Raw genomic sequence first — 6,783 nt, forward strand, 5'->3', positions numbered from 1 at the left:
AGATTCAGATGGTGTGGAAGGGGAAGACGAGTCTGAAAGTGAAAAGAGAAGGGGTGTGCCCTCTCTACGAGAGCGTTTACCTATGTCTGCTGGACTAGGAGTAGGTGAACTTCGGGCTCGTTTAAGGGTTTGGTTCGGCAGCGTGGTAGCTCAAGATGGTGCAGGTGTAGTGTCCATTTCAGTTGGTAGAGATATGGTTACTCTGGTTTTTGTTTCGTTGATTGTTTGGTAGAATTTGGAAATTACAGCTTGAGTGAGACGTTTCCCATAGGAGCGACGGGCCCAGGACAGGGCATGAGAAACGATGCGGTCGACGGCAGGTGATGATAAAGACTTGGTACGAATGGTGGTCAGCTTCTCTTGAAGTGTGGTTTGGTAATGGTCGACCAGGACCTGCGTAACCTTACAGAGCCATGTCCAATTGAGGGATCTAATATTCGCGTCGACAGCTGATGTTTTCATTGCTGGACGGATAAAACTATCCAACTCAGAGACTTTGCGTTTGAAGGTAAACGCTGGTTGGCCTTGCTGTTGAAGGGTAAGGATTGCCAAATGATGGAGGCACTGCAAAACTTGGAAGAACACCTTCACAAAGGGTTCTTCCTCCTTATGAGTGGGGACTGGTTGGCGTCGGTGGGCTGGTAGTCGTTTCTGTTGTTGGTCAGGTCGATGGTTACCTCTCGATTGGTAGGCTGTGTTGTAGGTAGGTCGGCGATGGGGTGGGATATAGCTGGATGGGTTGGTTGGTGGTCGGCGATTGGTAGGTGGTAGAAGTCGATGGAAGACAGGGCCGTTGTAGGGTACGTGATATTGGTTTGGTTGACGATTAGTGTTTCTATTTCTGGCTTCTTGCCAGTGGTTGTTGTAGTTGGGGAGCATAATGAAAATAACTTGGGGTTAGAAGGGAATGTACAGCGGATGTAACAGGAGGAAACTGTATATGCTAGCGTGAAAATGTTGGGATCAAATTATGCAAATAAGTCAAACTGGGTTTGGGGATATATAAAGTAAGATGAAAAATGCAAAAAAATATATATTTAGGTGATAAATAACGCTAACAATGATGTGAAAAATTATAACAAGTAAAACAAAATTGTGTAACAAAATTAAACTAAGTCCTTGCGAGGCATCAGTTATTTTGGAAGAGAGTCCATGTAATGATCAGTGGCTCAACTAGATGAGCCTAGATTTAAGTCTGTCGCTGCCCCCTCCTCCGGAATGATTTTCTAAAGATACGCTCTTCTGCATTCTGAGAGCCCTCTGTAAGTCAATTTATTTGTCTGTCGAAGATGTGTTTCCTTATTAAAAAGGGATAAACAAAAATAAGAAAGATTTGAATTGGTTCAACCAGTCCCTATGGACGTTGAACCACTGGTAATGATTTAATCCCGACTCTTTTTTCCCCACCGGATTTTGTGGAATGACAATCTTGTTAATTCACTCATTAGTGGACACTGGAATATGCCACCCATTAGCATGTGGACTGTAAATTGCTTTTAGTAATGTGGCAAAAAATTATTACTAAGAGCTTTTGGCCCAGGACCAAATTATATTAATAGAACTCAAGTTATTTTACTTTGTAAATTATGGATACGTTCAATTAGTAAAGTTTTTAATTGTAGATATTTTGATACGAACATGTATACATGTATTCAAACTATTTTAAGTGCGATTATTTCAACAAGGAATAATAACATTATAATATCAAGTCGTAAGGTTTCCAGACCTCTTCAGCGTATAAAGGTAGTTTTGTTCTCGATTCATAGCAACTCAACAGTTTCGCCTCAATCCAAACGGTAAGATCGACATTGACCGAATACTAACAACGGTTAATTAACTGGATGATCTCAGATTTCGACCATTCAGGACGTCGACAACGTCCACATTTTGTTACAACTTGAGCATTAGGTAGGGATTTTTCAGACGTCGATGACCTCAGGTCAACGATTGATCAAATCCAGTTGCTTTTCGATTCTATCGTTTATCCACTCCTTTATATTACAAAATTATGCACTGTTATTATTAATTTTTAATAACAGAGTGTGTTATATTTATATCTTGTAGCAACTCGCAGTGAATAATAACAAGACAAACTTTAGGTCAACTAAATCCAGCGATTGAACAAATTCTCTTAGTTGGAGAAAATCGAGATGCTTTTTGATTCTGTCGCCTTTATATACCAAAATTATGCATTTATCGATAACAGATTGTGTTATATTTATATCTTGTAGCAACTCGCATTGAATTATAAATAGACAAACTAATATCGAAGATGGATAATACGAATGAATGAGCGATGAGCCGGGGAATTGACTGTTCATGATCTGACTCGAGGGAATCAGAAAAATCACACAAAACTTCAATCATCTTCTTCACTAAAGTCTGGCTTTGTCTCGTATTACAGGCTTGTATTTAATTCAGCATAAATGATAAAAGCTGTGGGTGATTAACTGAAACTATGCTATAGGGCTATTTTGACCAAGTCAAGGCTTAATCCCTAAATTGTCAGTCGAAATAACTACATGTACCGGTACTTCGTTTTCATTACTTAGCTACGGACTATATAATACGATATAAAATATAGAAATGCACACACATGAAGGAAGAGATTTTTTATATATATATTTAACTATTTTCAATACCTACATTTAATATTAATTTGAATTAGAATTAATATCGAATGCAGGTTTCTACAAAAACGTCAACAATTATTTCCATCTGTTGACGTTTTTGTGAAGTATCATTGTTCTAAAAACATTAAGAACTTGATAAGGGAACTTTTTTCATACACCCAATGACTTGTCATTGTACACTGCATGGCGTTGTACTTGTATGGACGTTTTGTGAAGTGTCAATGTTCTAAAAACATACATATTTGACAATTGGACTTTTTTATATACACCCACCTAGTTTATCCACAAACCATCCTTCATTGTTTTACTATCTGTATTTGTGTTGAAATCACCCAGTGATCAATGTCATTATAACCAATCTGGTATTAAAAACGATTACTATCTAGATTGTCTACTGTGTCTTCAGGCGAAGTTACACCAAATCAACTTATGAGATAACGAATACGGGATTGCGATTTTAAAATGGAAGAGGAAGGAAAGTTGCATTTAAAGCGAAGCAATTTTAATTTCAGAAATGACCCGCATCATCATTAGCTATTTCAAGACTTTTGACTCAGTTGATATATTACTATAAACGTCCGTCCTCTCTATTTATTCGTTATTTGGATAGACTACATTAATTTTCTCTTTACAAAGATACTAGAAAATAATAAACAGCAATTGTCAAAAAATTGGGCTAATAAAGACGGACAAGACCATGCACTGTGCAGAGAAGGACATTTGGTCATAAGATTTTCAACTGATGAGATATCTTTCGTGTACAGACTGAAGGATTTGGTTAATGGTAAAATCTGAACAACAATATGCTTTCTCAGTAGAGTCCTACATGCATAACAGGGAGGAGAGGGTTGTAAAACAAATACGAAGGTATCATCTTAATCTATGCTGAGATCAAATTCTGGACCCTCAATATGTGCGACCGCTCCTTAATAACTGAACATGATCAATATCCTATAACCTATATAACATAATACATCATTTATACGTACGTAAATTAATTATTATAATAATTTATCATCATGATTCATGTACATATTCTAACCCTGATCATTGCAATGATTGAACGTTAGACCCAAGGTGACTACATAATAATGTCTGAATGTTGCATTATTTCAATCTTTAAGTGGGCCCAGATCTACGATTATCAGTTGTGAGAGCAAATCGTGTTTCGAGGACTCGTAGCATTGGGAAAGGATTGGAAAATCGCTGTTTCCATTAGATACCCATAAAGATCTTGATGTGGATCTTGTCATCGACCTAAGTGATCTGCGTCCATCCAGTTGTATGAAGATTTTCGCTCATACTTACGAACATATTTGTTACAAAAAAAACGTCTGTTGATATGGGAGGGAGCAACTGCACACCTACAGTGCCCTCTGAATTGTGACTATATAGACCACTAGACACATGTTAACTTCTCTTTATTTTGACTTTAGGATATAAAAATCGACTAAAAAATGCAAACGTTATAATGTGGTTACATGAAAAACAGAAAGAAAGGTTCAAAGAGGGAGACGATATAATTTCCGTTGTCTTACGGCTTGATCAATTTATTAGTCTTTGTGTCGAATTTGTTTCTGAAATTACAATTGAATCAAGCTAAATGTGTTGATGGTTTAAAAACAATTGTCCGTATCCACCAAATAAAATCAAATTAAGACGAATATAATTATTTTCAACCTTGAATACATTTAGTTTATTGTTTTTTGAGATATATTTCTTGAATGTGTTTAGTGTGGATTTGTTCTAGTTTGAAACTATTTGGACTCTAACCTCCCACTTTGGAACTATTGTGACAGCAAGAGTAAGATAAATGATATCTTACTTTCTCGTTCTCTCTGGAACAAATAAATGCCAGAATTAATGTGATAAGAAATCCATTTCTCGTTTCATTTTTGCAAGATAGATCTACCATTCAGTTACCTGGATTTAAATTCCGCCTCCAACAAAACACGTCAAGTCCCAGGCGATCTGTGAAATGTCTTTTGAAAGGGTAATATCGTCAAAGTTATCTAAATTACCCAAACATTGGTCCATTTGAAACCCTTAAGAGCGACAAAGTGAATTACTATTGATTTACAAAAAGAATTAAAAGTTTAAAGTTGGTCAAGAGTAACTTTAAGGATAGCATCAAATTAACCAATATTAAAGTACATTTAAGATAATTTTTTTGTTGTCCATACGAATTGATAGAGTGCTTTTCTGGGAGGATAAAATAACATGAGGCATAATTGTATTCGGTGCACACTGACCAATGACGACCTTTTCAAGTGTTACATGTCATTAACCTAGTATGTGATTTGTCTGAGGGCCTCAAAGCAATTTGATAGTAGAATTAACATCCCGGCAACAATCACAGTATGAACAACCACTAAGTTTTTGATGAAATAGTTCATCGCACGATACGCATTCGATACATGACCACATGTGATTTCAGACCTCTCTTATATCTCCATTACTGCAAGTACTGTATAGTAGCCGGCCAGGCAATCCACAATGAAATATTTTGGAACACATGTCACACTCACCCATTTTGTCTTCATGCTATGATAGCTAATTATATTTATATATCTTTAACAGTTCAAAGATACTAACATCTTTGATTCACAAGGAAAATTTGCCAGTGTTGCTATTTTGGTGAATGTTAATGATATGGAAACCAGAAGTGTATTTATGTTGATCTAAACCTTTCCTTATCAGACGTTAAGAACTGGAATGATTAAATTTTCCTGTCATCGCAGACTATAAGTAAATACTGAAGCTATTTGATTAGCGTTAAGAAGTCGTATGGTCATAGTTAGCGGTTAACAATTCCATTGAGTAACGATCCAAATGAAATAAAATTAAGTTTTACTACCCACTGTTATGCACTGTATTGACGTGTTAATGATTAGAAATTAAGAAGGTCGTTGGCTGAATTATTGCATGTGGCAGCAGTCTCAGAAATTTCTTTATGGTTTCAATGTTGTGATTCTCTAAATTACAGAAACAACTGATGCACAATGACTCGGATTTTCTCCAACCTACGAGTGCTCTGTTAATCTTGGTTAATCAAACTTGAGCAAAATAAGATTCCATCCAATACGCAACCGGTTTATAATTATAAAAACATGTACAAGCAATGCAATTTCGTAGAAGGAGTGGCAAAATCGGGAGTAAAGGTAAAGGTAGTATAGTAAGTGACTCCAGCAAAGAGGAGTACCATCAGGTGTTTCGAAAGAGTATGCATGGTCTGCTTCGCGCACGACACCCACCACCTCAACAATGGTAAAATACATGAGATCAATTCATGCTTGACCAAACAATTCAGCCAAAACGCCAGAATCAGTCTTATTGTATTTATCAAGGAATTCTCTATAACGACCATACAATTTCCTACATAACATATGAAGTTTGTGTGTCAAGTAACCCTGTTTTAGCAATTTCAATGTTCAGAACATCTTCATTGCACGTTTAAGTTTAAGAACTAAAGATATGCTCTTATTACAATAAAGGACATAAACAAGTTTTTTTTTAAAGTTACATGCTATTAGATTAGATACAAAAGTATCACTCGCTTCTGTTTTATGACCTCTGGTTAAGTATTAATAGTAGAAATAGTGAAGCAAAAAATTCAAATTCCGTCTTCTTGCTCTTTATTGATATCCTATATAGATTGCTAACAAGTCGGAAAGGTCACCGAGAGAAATACATATTAATGTGACATATGCCAATGAAAGTGACAAGAAACGGATTTGGTTCTTTTCCTGTTCGTGAAATTAAAACTATCAACGAATGTAGGTTATGTAAATTCACTAATCTGTGATGAAAAAGAATATCAATATTATGATATGATCTGATTCTTTTTAAAAATTTTGTATCAAAAAATTGTGCGAAATTGTTTCCTAATATAGTCTTTCGCTATTGTTACTCCTGTAATCCATTGGAATCAAAGATATTTTTAGTTCGAATGACACAGATTAAACACAGGGTAGTTGCTGAAACCAGCACAAGATGTCATGTAAGAAATGAGTGTTGGCACAACACAAGGTTTAATATCGATGAACAATATCACAAGGAAAATCTGACACGGTTAAAGATTCACCCTTAAATTGGAATTAAGAATTTCACGTTTCATTACTTTCATACCATCAACTCTAATCTACTGTAT

This window comes from Lottia gigantea (assembly GCF_000327385.1).
Source record: "Lottia gigantea unplaced genomic scaffold LOTGIsca_151, whole genome shotgun sequence".
Lineage (NCBI taxonomy): Eukaryota > Metazoa > Mollusca > Gastropoda > Lottiidae > Lottia > Lottia gigantea.